This window comes from Anas acuta, chromosome W (genome assembly GCF_963932015.1).
Source record: "Anas acuta chromosome W, bAnaAcu1.1, whole genome shotgun sequence".
NCBI lineage: Eukaryota > Metazoa > Chordata > Aves > Anseriformes > Anatidae > Anas > Anas acuta.
In genome coordinates, this window is record NC_089016.1 from 27,140,059 (window position 1) to 27,158,656 (window position 18,598).

Genomic DNA, 18,598 nt, shown 5'->3' on the forward strand with positions numbered 1-18,598 from the left:
CAGAATTATTCTTTATGGACACGAATTTATGGACACGAATTGGAATTGTTAAAACATTCCTCACAATCCCTTATCTTCTTTTTAATATCCCCAATTCGTGTCTCTTCTGTTATTAATAATTGGATTTCATCAGTTTGTTCTTGGAGGGTCCAATCCTTAAGCATCATAATTGACATATTCCCTTCCTTTCTTAATGAAGTTATTACCAATGTACTATTTATCACCCGGCGTATTAATAATGTAAAACAAGGTATCATACAAGGTACAAATAATAACGTCATTACACCACATAACAATAAAAATAACACTCTTTTAACCCATGGTCCACCAGGCAGCCATGAAAATAAATCCCATTCCATATCCTTCCAGGTTTGGGTTGGAACATGGGCTAATTTTCTAATTTCCTTGGTTATCTTTTTAACTACTTTCCCATTATCGTCAATTCGTAAGCAACAATTAGAATAGTTTAGTTTACCACATACACCCCCTTCTTCTGCTAGTAAATAGTCTAAGACCATTCTATGTTGGAAAATAGCATTCCTCATCTGGGTAGATTGGTCAGCTAAGAGATCCAGAGCTGTTGCTGTTTGATTAGTTATTATTTCGAGAACTGCTTGTAACCTAATTATGCGATTCAAATTATAAATAGTTTCTCGAGCTCCAGATATTACCTCATTCGGATTCCATGTAGCTGGTCCATAATACTGTATGATTCTTTCAGGAGGCCATTCATTTTCTCTCCATTTTTGAGCACTACCTCCAGCTAAAGAGGTATCAATGTATCGTTTCTCCCTATCAATATCATCATATAATTTTATTCCCAAGTGATTCCCTTGTATTTGAGATAATAAAAAGAATAAAGGTCTTATGTATCCCACGTAGCATACTCCTGACCAATCTTTTGGTAGCCTTTTATAGGCCCGTTTGCCACATATCCAATAATGTCCTCTTAAAGCCCACACCCCATTTGGAAAAGGACCATCCCACTCCTTTTTATTCCTTGGGGCATGAAAATACAAGGTGTTCTCATTACCAAGAGGCCCCGTTACAATGTTTGCCTCATTAATACTTGTATACATACACTTCCAAGCCCCCACACTAGATTCCCACTCACAATTACAACTAATTTCTCCTTCACGATTTGTCATATTACGAGCTGACCAGAAATGTTTAAAAGAAACTTGTGTCCCATTCTCATTTTGCCACCTCCAGCGGTAGACTTTTACCACATGCTGTTCACTAGTGGTGTTATCACGCTGACAACTCAAGATTTGAACGTTGAATTGTCCTTTTGATTGTGCTCTTGCCATGGCTTTACACCCAGGCCCAAAAAATTCCTTAGATGAGCATCTCAGCCAAGTCCCATTTTTCAGCTGGACATGTGTGGTATTCCATTTCCCTTTACTTGCTGTACAGTTTATAGGTCCACATTCAGGATCAGTACATTCATATCCAGGGGACAGAGTCCATTTACAAATGCTTTCTCCTACTTTTACTGTTCCTGTTCGGTTTAAACAATATATACCTTTTTCTGATGAATGCAATTGCCACGGGTCCTCCTCCTCTTTACAGAACTGTGTTCCATCATGAACTTCACTCAAATTACTAACCCACCACTTAGGTTCGACTGGGCCAGCTACCCAAGGCCAACTTTCAGCTCCTCCTGGTCCCCCACAAACCCAGCAATTGCTAAGATTAAAAGCCTTAGCCACTTCCTCCCCCAAAATGAAAAACTTATTTCCATGGCTCAATTGCCCTTGTAAGAATAGTACCAGGAAGTATAACATCCTTCTGCGTCGTCCAGAGAGTATCGTAAAGGTGTGAGAAATGCCTTGGGGTTGGATCCACCTCCAGAATCTATTTAAACTCATGTCACTGTTCGGCCTTCAAGGGTGATTCAGCTCCTGGAAAACTAATTACAATAGGTTAAAAAAAAAACAAAATTCTTACTATATACATACATTTTCCGTTTGCTCATTTGTTTCTTTCTCTGGGACAGCTTGATTTCAGTGCGGGAGAAGTCTGGTAGAGGCCCTCACACTCGGCAGTCAATACCCATAGGGGTTGCCTCCCTCGGTAGACTATACACACTGCAGTGGAGAGTCCTGCCCCGGTCTTGCCTTCTCACCTTTCTTCATTGCAGGCTTGCTTGTCCCCTTCTTCTGGTGTTTCATGTAAAGCGTGCCCTATTTCCGGAATATTAGTTCTTTTTAGTTTTAATTTCAGTTCCCCAGGAGCGGACTCAACCCTCCAAGTTTTGGTATTTATTGGTCCTTTTACTCTGGATGCGTGGGTCCAACCCCTTTCTGCTGTTCTCACAGCTGTTTCAGTGGTAAGTAAAACAAGGTACGGTCCCTCCCACCGGGGCTGTAAAGATTCTTCTTTCCAAGTTTTTATTAAAACCTCGTCCCCTGGTTGTATTTTATGGATGGCAAATCCTAAAGGTGGTGTTTGAACCAGTATTCCAATTTCTCTTAGTTCTTGCAACCTTTTCCCAATAGTAATTATATATTTCTGGATACTACGATCCTCAACTACATTGTCTCCCAGAGGCATTCCCTGTGAATAAGGCATACCATATAACATTTCATATGGTGATAATCCAGTCTCACTGTGTGATTTAGTTCTTATGTTTAAAAGTGCCAATGGTAAACATCGAGTCCAAGGCATTTGTGTCTCAACCATTAATTTAGCCAATTGCTGTTTTATTGTTTGATTCATTCTCTCTACTTTCCCTGAGCTTTGTGGGTGCCACGGAGTATGATATTCCCACTGAATACCTAATGATTGCCATAATAATTTTATTATTTTAGAAGTAAGGTGTGTGCCCTGGTCAGAATCAATGTACTGGATTATCCCATATCTAGGTATCAGGTGTTCTAATAGAATTTTTACCACCATTTGTGCCATAGCTCGTGCTACGGGATAAGCTTCTACCCATTGTGTTAAATGATCCACAATTACCAATAAATACTTGATCCTCCCTACTTTAGGCAATTTGGTAAAATCAACTTGTACTCTCTCAAAAGGCCGATATGCTGTTTTTCTTCCTCCCACTGCCGCCTGTCGGAATATTTTCTTATTTATTTTCTGACAAGTTAAACAACCTTGTGTGACTTGCTTTGCTATTTCAAAAACCCCTATACAACCAAATTGTTTAAGTAAATGATTACTTAATGCTCTTGTACCCCAGTGTGTTTGTGTATGCAAACGTTCCAATATTTGTCTTGCATAAGCCTTCGGTAACATCTCTCGCCCGTCTGGCAATGTCCATTTTCCTCGCTCTAATTTAGCACCTATTTTCTCCAGTTTTGTTTGTTCTTCAGGAGTGAGCCTCTTTTCTTCTTATTATTTTTCTTCTTCTTGTCTTTCTTCTTCCTGTACTATATTAATTTTAGCAGCCTGAATTCTTAGAGCTGCTTCCTGAGCTTCTTTATCTGCTAGATTATTTCCCCTAGTGTGGTATTCCAGTCCTTTCTGGTGCCCTCTTACATGTACTACTGCTATTTCTTTAGGTTCCCTTAATGCTTTTAAAATTTTCCTTATTAATTCTTGATGTATAAGATTCTTCCCTTGCGTATTAATTAAACCTCTTTCCTCCCAAATCTTTCCAAAGGTGTGAACCACTCCATATGCATATTTAGAATCTGTATATATAGTTCCACTTTTTCCCTTCAATAGCTCCAGGGCCCTGTGTAGGGCATACAGCTCGCAAGCCTGAGCTGACCATGATGGACTCAGGGGGCCTGATTCCACAGATTCCAGGTGTTTATTAATTATGGCATACCCTGATTTTCTTTTTCCCTCCACTACTCTGGAGGAACCATCTATGAATAGTATCTCCCCCTTCTCTAATTCAGTATCTCTCAAATCAGGCCTTACTTTAGTCTGGGTCTCGATTACCTCCAGACAATTATGTTGTAGTTCCTCTGATGGTTTTCCAAATAAAAATTGTGCTGGGCTCTGAGCAGAAGTTACCTTCAGTTCTAAATCAGGGGAGTCAATTAGTATAGCTTCATACTTTAGGATCCGACTGTCTGTTAACCATTTCTCCGCTCTCTGTTGTAAGACGCTTCTGACATTGTGTGGAGTGTACACTTTTAAGGGGGCACTGAAAGTAATCTTTCTCACTTCTTCTATTAATAACGCTGTAGCGACCAAAGCTTGAAGACAAGCAGGCCACCCCCTACTTACTGGATCAAGTAATTTAGAACAATACCCCACAGGTTTTTTAATTCCTGCCCAATCTTGAGTAAGGACTCCATATGCTGTCTGGTTTGATGTGTTCACAAAGAGATAAAAGTGTTTCTCTAGATCTGGGAGACTTAGTACAGGTGCTTGTATTAATGCTTTTTTTATTTCTTCAAATTTTTGGTCATCTTCTGCGGACCACTTAAATTGATCATCAATTAATTTCTCATATAAAAATTTAACCTTTTCACTGTAGCTTTCAAGCCACGGTCTACAATATCCTAATAATCCCAATGTTTGCCGAATTTCCTTTTTAGTTCGTGGGGGTCTTAAGGAGAGGATCCCTGATACCCTGTCAGGATCCAATTTCTTTTCTCCCCTGCTCAACCAGTGTCCTAAGTATTTTACCTCCTGTTCCACAAATTGTAACTTTGATCGAGACACCTTTAATCCCTTTTCCCTCAGGAAATTTAACAAATCAATAGTAGCTTTTCGGGTTCCTTCTTCAGTCTCTCCAGCTATTAATAAATCATCCACATATTGCAACAACTTTACCTCCCCAGGTAATGTAAAATCCTGTAAAACTTTCTCCAAAGTTTGACCAAATAGATTTGGTGACTCAGTAAAACCTTGTGGTAGCACGGTCCACCTTAATTGTTGTTTTCGTCCCGTTTCCGGGTCTTCCCACTCAAAAGCAAAATAATCCCTGGAATTTTCATCTAGAGGACAGGTCCAAAAGGCATCTTTTAGATCTATTACGCTATACCAAGTATATCTGGGAGAGACGTGACTCAGCAGAGTGTAAGGATTTGCTACCACAGGGAATTTAGTGATTGTTCGCTGATTTACAGCTCTCAGATCCTGTACCATTCTGTATGACCCATCCGATTTCTTTACAGGGAGGATGGGTGTATTGTGAGGTGACATACATGGTTCTAAAGTCCCTTCTTCCAAAAGTCTATCAACTATGGGTTTTAATCCCCTTCGACCCTCCATTGGTATAGGGTATTGTTTAATTCGAATAGGACGATGTGGATCCATTATTTGCACATTTATGGGGTCCATTTTCATTTTTCCAATTTCCCCTTCCTTATACCACACTGAAGGGTTAATAACCTCTTCATCTTTTTGTGTTAAAGTGTATAATTTAATTTGCAATTTATCCCCTTGACTTTGAATGCTTAAGTTTAATTTTAAAATCAGATCCCTTCCCAGTAAATTGTACTCCGCTTCAGGGAGCAGAAGTAAATCATTAAGACAAATCTTTTGATCAGTTTCTATTTCCACATCTTTTAAAACAGGAACCTTAAAAGGCTCTCCTTTTGCCCCTATTACAGACGTGTAATTTTTCCCTTCTTTTATTCCCTCTGGGAGTTTTTGAATAGTGGATCTTTCAGCTCCTGTGTCTACTAAAAATAGTACTTCTTCTTTTTGGGGACCAATTAATAATTTTATCAAGGGCTCTGTTGATGTTGAAGTCCCCAGAAGATATAGCCCCTGACACCCCTATTCTTCTTTAAACACTTTCTCGTCTTGTTCCCGCTTACGGCAATTCTTCTGCAAATGTCCCTTCTTTTGACAATAGTAACAAGCGGGGATCGCTGAATTCCCTTGAGACGGCTGACCTCTAGGGGCTTCTTCGATACTTCTTCTCTTCTCCCTCTCTCCTAACAAGGGCTTTTTCTGACTCTCTTTTATTGCTGCTACAAAGATCTTGGCTTTTGCTTTTTGTTTCTCCTCATCTCTCCTGACATATACTTTTTGCGCTTCTCTAAGTAACTCTTCTAATCCTCTCTCTTGCCAGTTTTCTAGCTTTTCTAATTTCCTTCTTATGTCCCCCCAGGATTTGGCTACGAATTGTGTTCTAAGGAGTGCGGTTCCAATTGCTGTATTCGGATCGATCCCCGAATACATTTGCAGGCTTTTCTTTAATCTCTCCAACCATTCTGTTGGAGATTCCTCTTTTCCTTGGTGTTCATTGAATGCTTTATTAATGTTTTTTCCTCGTGGAACCGCTTCTCTTATTCCTTGTATAATTATTGTTCTCAAATCTCTCATATTTTGTCTCCCCTGGGGTTGCTGGTGGTCCCAGTGGGGATCCACATTTGGCCATTTTTGATCTCCTGGGGGTCCTGCTTGATTTTGTCTTTCCCAAATTCTCATTCCAGCTTGCCTGATCATTCCCCTTTCCTCAGCAGTAAATAAGATGCCTAAAATGGATTGTATTTCTTCCCAGGTATAAGTGTTAGGACCCAGGAATTGATCTAGTTTTTCGGCTACTCCGAGGGGGTCATTTAACAGGGTCCCCATCTCTTTTCTAAAAGTTCTCACCTCTGTGGTGTTTAAAGGGACTGCCACGAACCCAATACCTCCCTGATTGCCTCCGAGAGGTACTTCTCTTAATGGACATAGAGAGGTTTCTTCAGATACGGCAGTCTTACTTCTTGTGCATGCAGCCAGAGGCAGATCTAACTCTGGTGCTGTTTGTAATGGAGGCAGAGGCCTCGGGGGCCTTGGCTGCACTGCCGGAGATATTACCGGTACCGGAGGGGGAGCCGGGAGTGTGTTATTAGGACCCAGAGGTGGTAAATTATCCAACGGCTCCCATTCATCATTCTTTTCTTTTTCCTGCTTTTCCTCTCCTCCAGAATCCTCCTTTGTTTTTGTTTTTAGTGCAAATATTGAGGCTGGACGTGAAGTCCTAATCCACAATTCTGCGTACTCACTTTCTTCCTGACAGAAAGGTTCTTTTAAATTAACGTATATATTCAAAGCCTGACAAATCCAATCATCAAAAGATCCAAAAACAGGCCAGAAAACATGTGGTCTTAAAGGTTTTTTTGGCCATTCCATCATACAGTACTGAACCAATTTTAATTTATTTTTCCCTTTTCTGGGGCCCCTATTGTTCCAATTTCCAATCATTATTCCTAATGGACTTTCTGGTGGTATATCTGGTATTTCGCTCCCTTTCTGGTCCTTGGTCTTTGATTTTATTTGACCCATCCGGGAATTTTACTAGTGGCAATTCCCACAGCCCTTGGTTGCCCGGCGAGAGTGTCTTGCAGGGGGTTTAGGACCTATCACCCACCCACGTATCCCTCTTCTCACCAGCCCAGCCCCCCCAACAGGAGATCAGAACCAGTGAGAAAACAAAAAGACCTCCACGCTGACTTTAGAAGTCTCAGTTACACTCTCACACAAAAACTGGCAACCGTACCTTTACCCAACCGGACGGTATCTTACGAATCAGTCGTCTTCGTCCAGACTCCAATCGGACGGTATCCACCAGCGTCTCTGCTGTCTTCATCTGGGATCGAACCAGACGGTATCCAAACGACTGTCGTCTTCGTCCGGTTTGATCCCGGACACCGGAATCCAACCAGACGGTATCCAAACGACTCTGTCGTCTTCGTCCGGATCTTCGCGCGCAGAATTACGGGCAAAAAACAGCCGGCAACAAGGGAGCTCAAAAAAAATTAAATTCTTTGCTTACCTTTATTCAGGTTCAGGATGGCATTAGTCCCGATCTGACTCAAACAGGAGCCACCAAATGGTGGACGCACACCAGTTACATCAAGCAGCTGATTTTTATGCACCTAGACTAATACATATTCATTACTACTTCTAAAAAAGTAGATTATTATAATTAGCTTCCGGGGTCCAGTTCCTCCTACTGGAGCATGCGCATCAGTCTCCTCTGGGGGTCTCTAGGGGTCTTTCATGCTGAAGGCTCGTAGTCTTCCTCTCACCCTTTGTACTTACTTGGCACTATTCCAAGTTTATGGAACACTCTCTGTACACTCTCCGCAGGTCTTGTCTCCCAACTGTCCTTCAGCTTCTTTTTTCTTCCTCTTAATCTCTTGGCCCCCCCTGGCCAGATACCAAGGATCTCATAACAGTCACCAGCAGTCACCGGTTATTATCAGTTGTTCTGAAACTCCCAAACAGGTTGACGACTCACGAGCAATTAAAACATTCTTTCCCAGCTATTCACAGTCATCTACATAACATCTATAGCAGTGTTAAATCAATCTCGAAGAAGACAGAAAAAAAACCTGTAACTGTTAGAACTAGAAGTCAGGAATAACAAAGGCAAACAGGTTCATAAATTTAAGGAGTGTTTTCTGAAGACGTGATAAATTGACTGGAATGAGGGGGAGACTGGGACACACTGCATCTGTGGTTCAAGAATTAAATTGCCAGTGCAGGGCCCAGAGGCAGACAGGATTCAAACAGAATTATTACAGAATTATTCTTTATGGACACGAATTTATGGACACGAATTGGAATTGTTAAAACATTCCTCACAATGTTAAACAGTGTTTGATAGGAGTAAGCCAGGACCCAGCACAATGCTGCAAGCTGTCATTCTCCGGCATTATCAGGGTCAGGACATACAACTCTCAAACGTTCTACCAGGTTTTTATGATTTTGCACTTGCTCAGGGGTGAAGTTCAAAACTATTGGAGGAGACACTCGTGACAGGTATCTGACAACATCATCCCACACACCTTGCCACCTGCCACAAGACTGTTTCGAGACAGATTCCCTGGTAAGCTTTCTAAACAATCGACTAATTTTAGAGAGAAAAGGAAACCCGTTATTCAGAATTAGAAATAGCAATATATGGGTTACACATGGATGTTCAAAATACTCCCAAACTGTGGTAATTAGCCCACTGCGAAAGAAGGAAGAGGTACCATTCCTGATATTCATAAACTGACATCCAGATGAGGAAAGGAAGGCAGTGTAGTTCTGAATATTCTCTGAAAGATGGGCCCCTCGCTACAAGAAGGACATCGAGGTGCTTGAGCGGGTCCAAAGAAGGGCAACGAAGCTGGTGAGGGGCCTGGAGAACAAGTCCTACGAGGAGCGGCTGAAGGAGCTGGGCTTGTTCAGCCTAGAGAAGAGGAGGCTCAGGGGTGACCTTATTGCTCTGTATAAGTACATTAAAGGAGGCTGTAGCGAGGTGGGGGTTGGCCTGTTCTCCCATGTGCCTGGTGACAGGACGAGGGGGAATGGGCTAAAGTTACGCCAGGGGAGTTTTAGGTTAGATGTTAGGAAGAATTTCTTTACTGAAAGGGTTGTGAGGCATTGGAACGGGCTGCCCAGGGAGGTGGTGGAGTCACCATCCCTGGAAGTCTTCAAAAGACGTTTAGATGTAGAGCTTAGGGATATGGTTTAGTGGGGACTGTTAGTTTTAGGTCAGAGGTTGGACTCGATGATCTTGAGGTCTCTTCCAACCTAGAAAATTCTGTGAAATTCTGTGAAAGATAGTTTCCATGAGACCCAAATGATAACAGCGCAGAGCCTGAATTCCAGATTAAACTCAAGGCCAGTGCTTGGCAGCACAGCGAATTCAAGAAAACGTACACAGATTGTAGCACTTTGTTGGATCGGATATATAGGAGAAAGGAGAATATGACACGGATTGCATAACATACGATCAAACAAGCCATTATTAACAGGACACTGAACATGGTGACTAGCAAGTAAGCGTGTTAATTGTACGCGTTTTAATCAATTCTATTGTTATCTCAACCCTTTGAGCCCCACGTTGGGTGCCAAAAAGGACTGTGGTGGTTTTACAGTACTAGGCAGCTGAACACCACAACCGCTCTTTCACTCCCCCTCCTTAGATGAGGAGGGGAAGAAGTAAAGCAAAGAACAACTCACGGGTTGAGGTAAGGATAATTTAATTAAAGGGAAATAACAACAATAATAATAATAATAATAACAAAAATAATAATAAATGAAATATTATTATGAACTAAACAATTTAAAGGGAAAAAAAAAAGGAAAGGGGAAAAGGGAGGGGGAAAGGGAAAAAAGGGAGGAAAACAAACAAATAAAACAAATAAAGGCTATGTGGAAGTGCAGAGGAAAGAAATTACTCTCTACTTCCCACAAATGAGCAATGATTGACTACGTCTTTGAAGCAGGGCCTCAACGAATGTAGCTGGTGTTTGGGAGGAGGACCGACGTTTTCACAATGAGAGCCCACCCCTCCCCTCTTCTTCCTGTTTCCACCTTTTATTGCTGAGTGTGACATCATATGGTATGGAATATCCCTTTGGTTGGTTTAGGTCAGCTGCCCTGGTGATGGTTCTCTTCTCACTTTTTGCCCACTCCCTAGGAGGGTTAGAGAGAGGCCCAATGCTGTGCCAGCACTGCTCAGCAGTAGACACAACCCTGGTGTGATACCACTGCTGTTCCAGCTACAAGTGCAGAGTACAGCACTGTATGGGCTGCTGCAGGGAAAGTTAACATCCCAGCCAGACCCAGTACACACCCAGGTCCTTCCCACCAGCGCAGCTGCTTGGCCCCCAGCCAGGGTTATTGCACCTCAGTGCTGCTGGATTTCATGGGGTCGGTATTTGCGTTTATCTAATCCCTTGTCCTGGTTTCAGTTAGCACAGAATTAATTTTCTTCCTAGTAGCTGGTGGAATGCTGTGTTTTGGCTTAGGATGAGAAGAGTGCTGATAACACCCCGATGCTTTAATTGTTGCAGAGCAGTGCTTATACTAAGCCAAGGACATCTCAGCCTTTTGCTCTGTCCTGCCAACGAGCAGGCTGGGGGTGCAGTAAGAGCTGGGAGGGGACAGACCCAGGACAGGTGACCCAAACTAGCCAAAGGGGTATTCCATACCATCTGACGTCATGCTAAACAATATATAGGGGTGGCTAGCTGGGGGGAGGGGGCCGGACTGCTCGGGGTTAGGCTGGGCATCGGTCAGCGAGTGGTGAGCAATTGCATTGTGCATCACTTGTTTGTACATACTATTATTACTTTCCTATTATCACCATTGTATTATTATTGTTATTATTTTATTATTATTTTGTTATTATTATTTTCCTGTCTTATTAAACTGTCTTTATCTCAACTCACGGGCCTCACTTTCCATTTCTCTCCCCCGCCCCAGAGAGGGAGGGGGGAGGGTGAGCGAACGGCTGCGTGGTGTTTAGCTGCCGGCCGGGTTAAACCACGACAGTCTTTTTGGCGCCCAACGTGGGGCCCGAAAGGTTGAGATAACGGCAGATCTGACCAGAGTGTGTTAAACTAAAATTGGTGTAAGGATTAGACCTGCTTAATAGTCACTTGTCATAATGCTGATTGCTTTAATCTCAACTCTGCTGCGCCTGTTTTCCAAATTGAGTATTATAGTACATTATTTTCCGTATTTGCTCTCTGTCGTGTTGTTTATCCTCTCCGGGCCCTGGTTTCAGATCATTATGGTGCTGTGTGTTGTAGCAATGGCTTATGAGACGATGAAATATGTGGTCATGACTCTAACTTGTTATTTGTATTCAGTAACATCGTCGACTCTGTACTTTGGAAACTGTATCTTGGAAACTATTAGCAATTATACCTATTGTTTTTTTCCATTAGGGAGTCAATCTGTGGAGGGGAAAGGGGAGGATATTTTTCCTTACTTGCTTACTCTCCCTTTCTCCTTCACCACCCCTGTATCCTCCTGGGTCACTCTGCCTTCCTCCTTCACCACCCTCTTATCCCCTGAGCTTGTCACAATAGCTCTCCAAGATATTGAATATTTCTGGAATACTCAGAATACCATAGTCTTGTTGTTCTGCCTCATGAATGCACTTCAGGTTCTGCTTATAGTTAAACAATTACTTATGAAGCTCATCCGGAGATCTGCCCGGAGGCAGGATAGTTGTGGGTGGCAGGGAGTATGGGTGGATATGGGCAGGCATCTAGAGCAGTTGGCACCCCCAGTGTGTTGGAAATTCACCCCTGAACAATGGCAAAATCCTCAAAAACTGGCAGAATGCTTGAAAAAAAGGTGTCATGATTCTGGCAGTTCCAAAGTAACACAAATCATTGTAACGTGCTGGGGCCTGGCTCATGCCTATCGAGCTGCCATTGATACTGCTATCAACTTAGTGACAGACCCTGCGGCCACTCCAAGCCCTGTGACAGATCCAACGGCCACTGTGACCCCTACGGTGGACTCGGCAGCCGCTCCAGATCCGGTTCCTGCAGCCGCTCCAGATCCGGTTCCTGCAGCCACTCCAGATCCAGCTCCTGCAGCCGCTCCAGCCCCAGCTCCTGCAGCCGCTCCAGCCCCAGCTCCTGCAGCCGCTCCAGCTCCAGCTCCTGCAGCCGCTCCAGCTCCAGTTCCTGCAGCCGCTACTCCAGTCCCAGTTCCTGCAATTGCTCCAGTCCCAGCTCCTGAAGCTGCTCCAGCTCCAGCTCCTGAAGCCGCTCCAGCTCCAGCTCCTACTGCTGCTCCAGTCCCAGCTCCTGCAACTGCTCCAGCTCCAGCTCCAGCTCCTGTAGCCGCTACAGCTCCAGTTCCTGCAACTGCTCCAGCTCCTGCAGCCGCTCCAGCTCCTGTGGCCGTGTCAGAGAAACGAGCTGTAGCAGTGCAAGTTGACCCTGCAGAGGGCATTCCAACCCCTGTGGCAGACCCTGTAACAAAGTCAGAGAAACGAGCAGTAGCAGTGCAAGCTGCCCCTATAGAGAAGGTGAAAATATGGTATAGAAATTCAAGTCGTTTAGAACGCAGAGAGTCTTCTGCCAATCCAGGTAAGGCTTCTGCCAAAACTAAGTATAGAGATGACGAAGATGATGACGATGCTGGGCCATCAAGGATTCAGGAGGAGGAAGATGAGGATGCCGAAAAAGCAACAGTAACTACCCGAAGCCTAAACGAGCGCGAGCTACGAGATGTGCGAAAAGATTTTGGTCGCTGTATAGGTGAGCAGCTTGTCACCTGGCTGCTCCGGTGCTGGGACTCTGGAGCCAATTGTGTGGAATTAGACGGCAGGGAAGCCAGACGGTTGGGATCCCTTGCTCGAGACGCCGGCATTGACAAAGCAATTGCAGATGGAGCACAATCCACCAGCCTCTGGAGGCGTCTCCTCTCAGATGTGAGGGAAAGGTATCCCTTCAAGGAAGATATTTTATGTCTACCAGGCAAGTGGACCACTATGGAGAAGGGAATCCAGTACCTGAGGGAATTAGCCGTACGGGAAGTGATTTATGAGGACCCAGACCTCAGACAAACATCCAAAGATCCAGATGAAGTCAAGTGTACACGACCCATGTGGCGGAAGTTTGTACGGAGTGCACCATCATCATATGCCAGCTCATTGGCAATAATGGCCTGGAAAGAGGATGAGGAACCCACAGTGGATGAAGCGGCTAAACAACTCCAGCAGTACGAAGAAAGTCTCTCCTCTTCCTTACAGGCCTGCGTCTCAGCTGTGGAGAAACTTTCTGAAAAGGTTCACCAACTTGAAGAGAATCTATTGTCCTCCCCACCTGAACCAACCAGTGCCCACCGACCAAAAGAGAACACCTGGGAGAAAACACTTTCTGAAAAGTTTCACCAACTTGAAGAGAGATTATTCTCCTCCGCACCTGTACAAAGCAGTGTCTCAGCTGTCAGGGGTAGGCGTTCACCCACACAAGGAAGACGATATGGTGGGTACTCACCCCGTGCCACCCTGTGGTTTTACTTACGAGACCATGGAGAGGACATGAGAAAATGGGATGGGAAATCTACCGAGACCCTAGAGGCACGGGTACGTGAGTTGCAAAAGAAAACAATCAGGAAAAAAGGATTCTCCGAAAAGTTTGCTGCTCCAACTTCCAGCAGACAATCCTTCAAACACAGAAATGAAGAAGATTCTGACCAGGACTAGAGGGGCCCTGCCTCCAGCCAGGGGGAGGAAAGGGACAATCGAGTTTATTGGACTGTGGATTCGATGGCCTGGCACGTCAGACGCACAGAAGTATAAGGCTTTAGTAGACACCGGTGCACAATGTACTATAATGCCATCGAGCTATAAAGGACCAGAGCCCATCTATATTTGTGGAGTGACAGGAGGATCTCAGCAGTTGACTGTATTGGAGGCTGAAGTGAGTCTGACTGGGAATGAGTGGGAAAAGCACCGTATTGTGACTGGCCCGGATGCTCCATGTATCCTTGGCATAGGCTATCTTAGAAGAGGATATTGCAAGGACCCAAAAGGGTTCCGGTGGGCTTTTGGTATAGCTGCCTTAGAGACAGAGGGCATTAAACAATTATCTACCTTGCCTGGTCTCTCAGAGGACCCCTCTGTTGTGGGGTTGCTGAGGGTCGAAGAACAGCAAGTGCCAATCGCTACCACAACTGTGCACCGGCGGCAATATCGCACTAACCGAGACTCCCTGATTCCCATCCATAAGCTAATTCGTCAATTGGAGAGCCAAGGAGTGATCAGCAAGACCCATTCACCTTTCAATAGCCCCATATGGCCAGTGCGAAAGTCTAATGGCGAGTGGAGACTAACAGTGGACTATCGTGGCCTGAACGAAGTCACGCCACCACTGAGTGCTGCAGTGCCGGACATGCTGGAACTTCAGTATGAACTTGAATCGAGGGCAGCCAAGTGGTACGCCACAATTGATATCGCTAATGCATTTTTCTCCATCCCTCTAGCAGCAGAGTGCAGGCCACAATTTGCCTTCACTTGGAGGGGAGTCCAATATACTTGGAATAGGCTGCCCCAGGGGTGGAAACACAGCCCTACCATTTGCCATGGGCTGATCCAGTCTGCGCTAGAGCAGGGGGAAGCTCCTGAACACCTGCAGTACATCGATGACATTATTGTGTGGGGTGACACAGCAGAGGAAGTTTTCGAGAAAGGGAAGAAAATAGTCCAAATCCTTCTGAAAGCCGGTTTTGCCATAAAACAGAATAAAGTCAAAGGACCTGCACGAGAGATCCAGTTTTTAGGAATAAAATGGCAAGATGGACGTCGTCAAATCCCAATGGATGTGATCAACAAAATAACAGCTATGTCTCCACCAACTAACAAAAAAGAAACACAGACTTTCCTAGGTGTTGTGGGGTTTTGGAGAATGCACATCCCAAATTACAGTCTGATTGTAAACCCACTCTACCAAGTAACCCGTAAGAAGAATGAGTTTGAATGGGGCCCTGAACAACGACAAGCCTTTGAACAAATCAAGCAGGAAATAGTCCATGCAGTAGCCCTTGGGCCAGTTCGAACAGGACCAGATGTAAAGAATGTGCTCTACACTGCAGCCGGGGAGAACGGCCCCACCTGGAGCCTCTGGCAGAAAGAACCTGGGGAAACTCGAGGTCGGCCCGTGGGGTTTTGGAGTCGGGGATACAGAGGATCTGAGGCCCGCTATACTCCAACTGAAAAGGAGATATTGGCAGCATATGAAGGAGTTCGATCTGCTTCGGAGGTGGTCGGTACTGAAGCGCAGCTCCTCCTAGCACCCCGATTGCCAGTACTAGGCTGGATGTTCAAGGGAAGGGTCCCCTCTACGCATCATGCAACTGATGCTACATGGAGCAAGTGGGTTGCACTGATTACTCAGCGGGCTCGAATAGGAAACCCCAGTCGCCCAGGAATATTGGAAGTGATCATGGACTGGCCAGAAGGCAAATACTTTGGGATATCATCAGAGGAGGAGGTGGGTCGTGCTGAAGAAGCCCCACTGTACAACCAGTTGCCAGAGAATGAAAAGAAATATGCCCTGTTCACTGATGGGTCCTGTCGTATTGTGGGGAAGCATCGGAGATGGAAGGCTGCTGTATGGAGTCCTACGCGACGAGTTGCAGAAGCTGCTGAGGGAGAAGGTGAATCGAGTCAGTTTGCAGAAGTGAAGGCCATTCAGCTGGCTTTAGACATTGCTGAACGAGAAAAATGGCCAGTTCTCTATCTCTACACCGATTCATGGATGGTAGCAAATGCCCTGTGGGGATGGTTACAGCAATGGAAGCAAAACAACTGGCAGCGTAGGGGCAAACCCATCTGGGCTGCTGCATTGTGGCAAGATATTGCTGCTCGGGTAGAGAACCTGGCTGTGAAAGTACGCCACGTAGATGCTCATGTGCCCAAGAATCGGGCTACTGAAGAACATCAAAACAACCAGCAGGTGGATCAGGCTGCTAAGATTGAAGTAGCTCAGGTGGACTTGGATTGGCAGCATAAAGGTGAATTATTTATAGCCCGATGGGCCCATGACACCTCAGGCCATCAAGGTAGAGACGCAACATACAGATGGGCTCGTGATCGAGGGGTGGACTTGACCATGGACGCTATAGCACAGGTTATTCATGACTGTGAAACATGCTGCAATCAAGCAAGCCAAACGGTCAAAGCCTCTTTGGTATGGAGGACGATGGCTGAAATATAAATATGGAGAGGCCTGGCAGATTGATTACATCACACTCCCTCAAACTCGCAATGGCAAGCGCCACGTACTTACAATGGTGGAAGCAACCACCGGATGGCTGGAAACATATCCTGTGCCTCATGCCACCGCCCGGAACACCATCCTGGGCCTTGAAAAGCAAGTCCTATGGCGACATGGCACCCCAGAAAGAATAGAATCAGACAATGGGACTCACTTCCGAAACAACCTTATAGACACTTGGGCCAAAGAACATGGTATTGAATGGGTGTATCACATCCCCTATCATGCACCAGCCTCCGGGAAAGTTGAACGATACAATGGACTGTTAAAGACTACCTTGAAAGCAATGGGCGCTGGGACGTTCAAAAACTGGGATACGCATTTGGCAAAGGCCACCTGGTTAGTCAATACTAGGGGATCTACCAACCGAGCTGGACCTGCCCAATCAAACCTGTTACGTACTGTAGATGGGGATAAAGTTCCTGTAGTGCATGTAAAAAATATGCTGGGTAAAACAGTCTGGGCTACTCCTGCCTCAGGAAAAGGCAAACCTATTCGTGGAATTGTTTTCGCTCAGGGACCTGGATACACTTGGTGGGTGATGCAAAAGAACGGAGAGGTCCGGTGTGTACCTCAAGGAGATTTAATACTGGGTGAGAATAGCCCATGAACTGAATTGTACCATGTTAAATAGTATATTATACTGTATGTTATCACTACCATGATTACTATAGGTGACTAATTAGAATGTATGGAAAAGAGTGTAACCTGAGCATGACATAAATGGTATGGAATAAGGGGTGGATAGATGTCCTGGTTTCAGTTAGCACAGAATTAATTTTCTTCCTAGTAGCTGGTGGAATGCTGTGTTTTGGCTTAGGATGAGAAGAGTGCTGATAACACCCCGATGCTTTAATTGTTGCAGAGCAGTGCTTATACTAAGCCAAGGACATCTCAGCCTTTTGCTCTGTCCTGCCAACGAGCAGGCTGGGGGTGCAGTAAGAGCTGGGAGGGGACAGACCCAGGACAGGTGACCCAAACTAGCCAAAGGGGTATTCCATACCATCTGACGTCATGCTAAACAATATATAGGGGTGGCTAGCTGGGGGGAGGGGGCCGGACTGCTCGGGGTTAGGCTGGGCATCGGTCAGCGAGTGGTGAGCAATTGCATTGTGCATCACTTGTTTGTACATACTATTATTACTTTCCTATTATCACCATTGTATTATTATTGTTATTATTTTATTATTATTTTGTTATTATTATTTTCCTGTCTTATTAAACTGTCTTTATCTCAACTCACGGGCCTCACTTTCCATTTCTCTCCCCCGCCCCAGAGAGGGAGGGGGGAGGGTGAGCGAACGGCTGCGTGGTGTTTAGCTGCCGGCCGGGTTAAACCACGACATCCCTCCAGACTGAGGCTGTGTTGGTGTCACACACTCATCTAGTAGCACCTGCGACTTTGCTGAAGATTCTTCCTGTGTCACTGCCCTGGTCGTGGGTGATGAGCCCTTCATCAGCCTTCACTCATTGCTGGCCTTCTGGCAGCTGATGCACAGCTGGTGGCCACCCTCAGCATCCAGCATGGTTTGCCCTTTGGGAAACCCCTGCCATTTTACCTCCTTGCCCTTTACATACTCGGAAATGGCTTCCAAGAGTTTCAGTTCCATAACGAGTTTTTGAGCAATTACTGCTCCTTTTGACGATCCGTGCCCAGTCATATCACCCTTCCCCTGGAGAGCGCAGAGCCCTTCTTTTCTGGGGGTGTCCTTTGGTTCCTGGATGGATAATCCCCAGTGTCACCTGAAAATCTGTAGCACAGGAAAACACAGCATGCAGGGGTTGGAGACCACGTGAGATGTCCATCACTCCATGTGCTTTGTGCCCCCTTTACTCTGGCCTTCAGGATGAACCATCTCCAGTATGGCACAGAGGAAAACTGTGGGTGATCCCAGCTGTGAGACTTTTGCACAGGCTGGAGCTTTGCATCCCAGCAGCAGCCTCAGCTAGTTTTATACAAAGATGTTAACAAAATTCAGGATGTCTTGGTTTTGAAAGCACTGCATAATTGCAAGCTGTTATTGTCTGAAACCGCATTTGCAAGATGCAATCTCAACAGCCAGGCAGTTTGGGGAAAAAAAACATTTGCTCAGTGTGGGGGAGGCTCCTGCAGGAGATACAGCCTTACAGTACCCCTGCCAAGATTTCACAGGTCATCT

At 45.1% G+C, this 18,598-nt stretch overlaps 1 protein-coding gene across 1 annotated transcript in view; it reads left to right on the forward strand.

The window, feature by feature from the left end:
* Positions 1 to 10,905: 10,905 nt before the first annotated feature.
* The window catches only part of LOC137846711 (uncharacterized), a 420,446-nt gene continuing 412,753 nt past the window's right edge, over positions 10,906 to 18,598 (forward strand). Inside the window, exon 1 of the mRNA XM_068664825.1 lies at positions 10,906 to 11,186. The gene's annotated coding sequence lies outside the window, so the exon portion shown is untranslated. The remainder of the gene's footprint in view (positions 11,187 to 18,598) is intronic.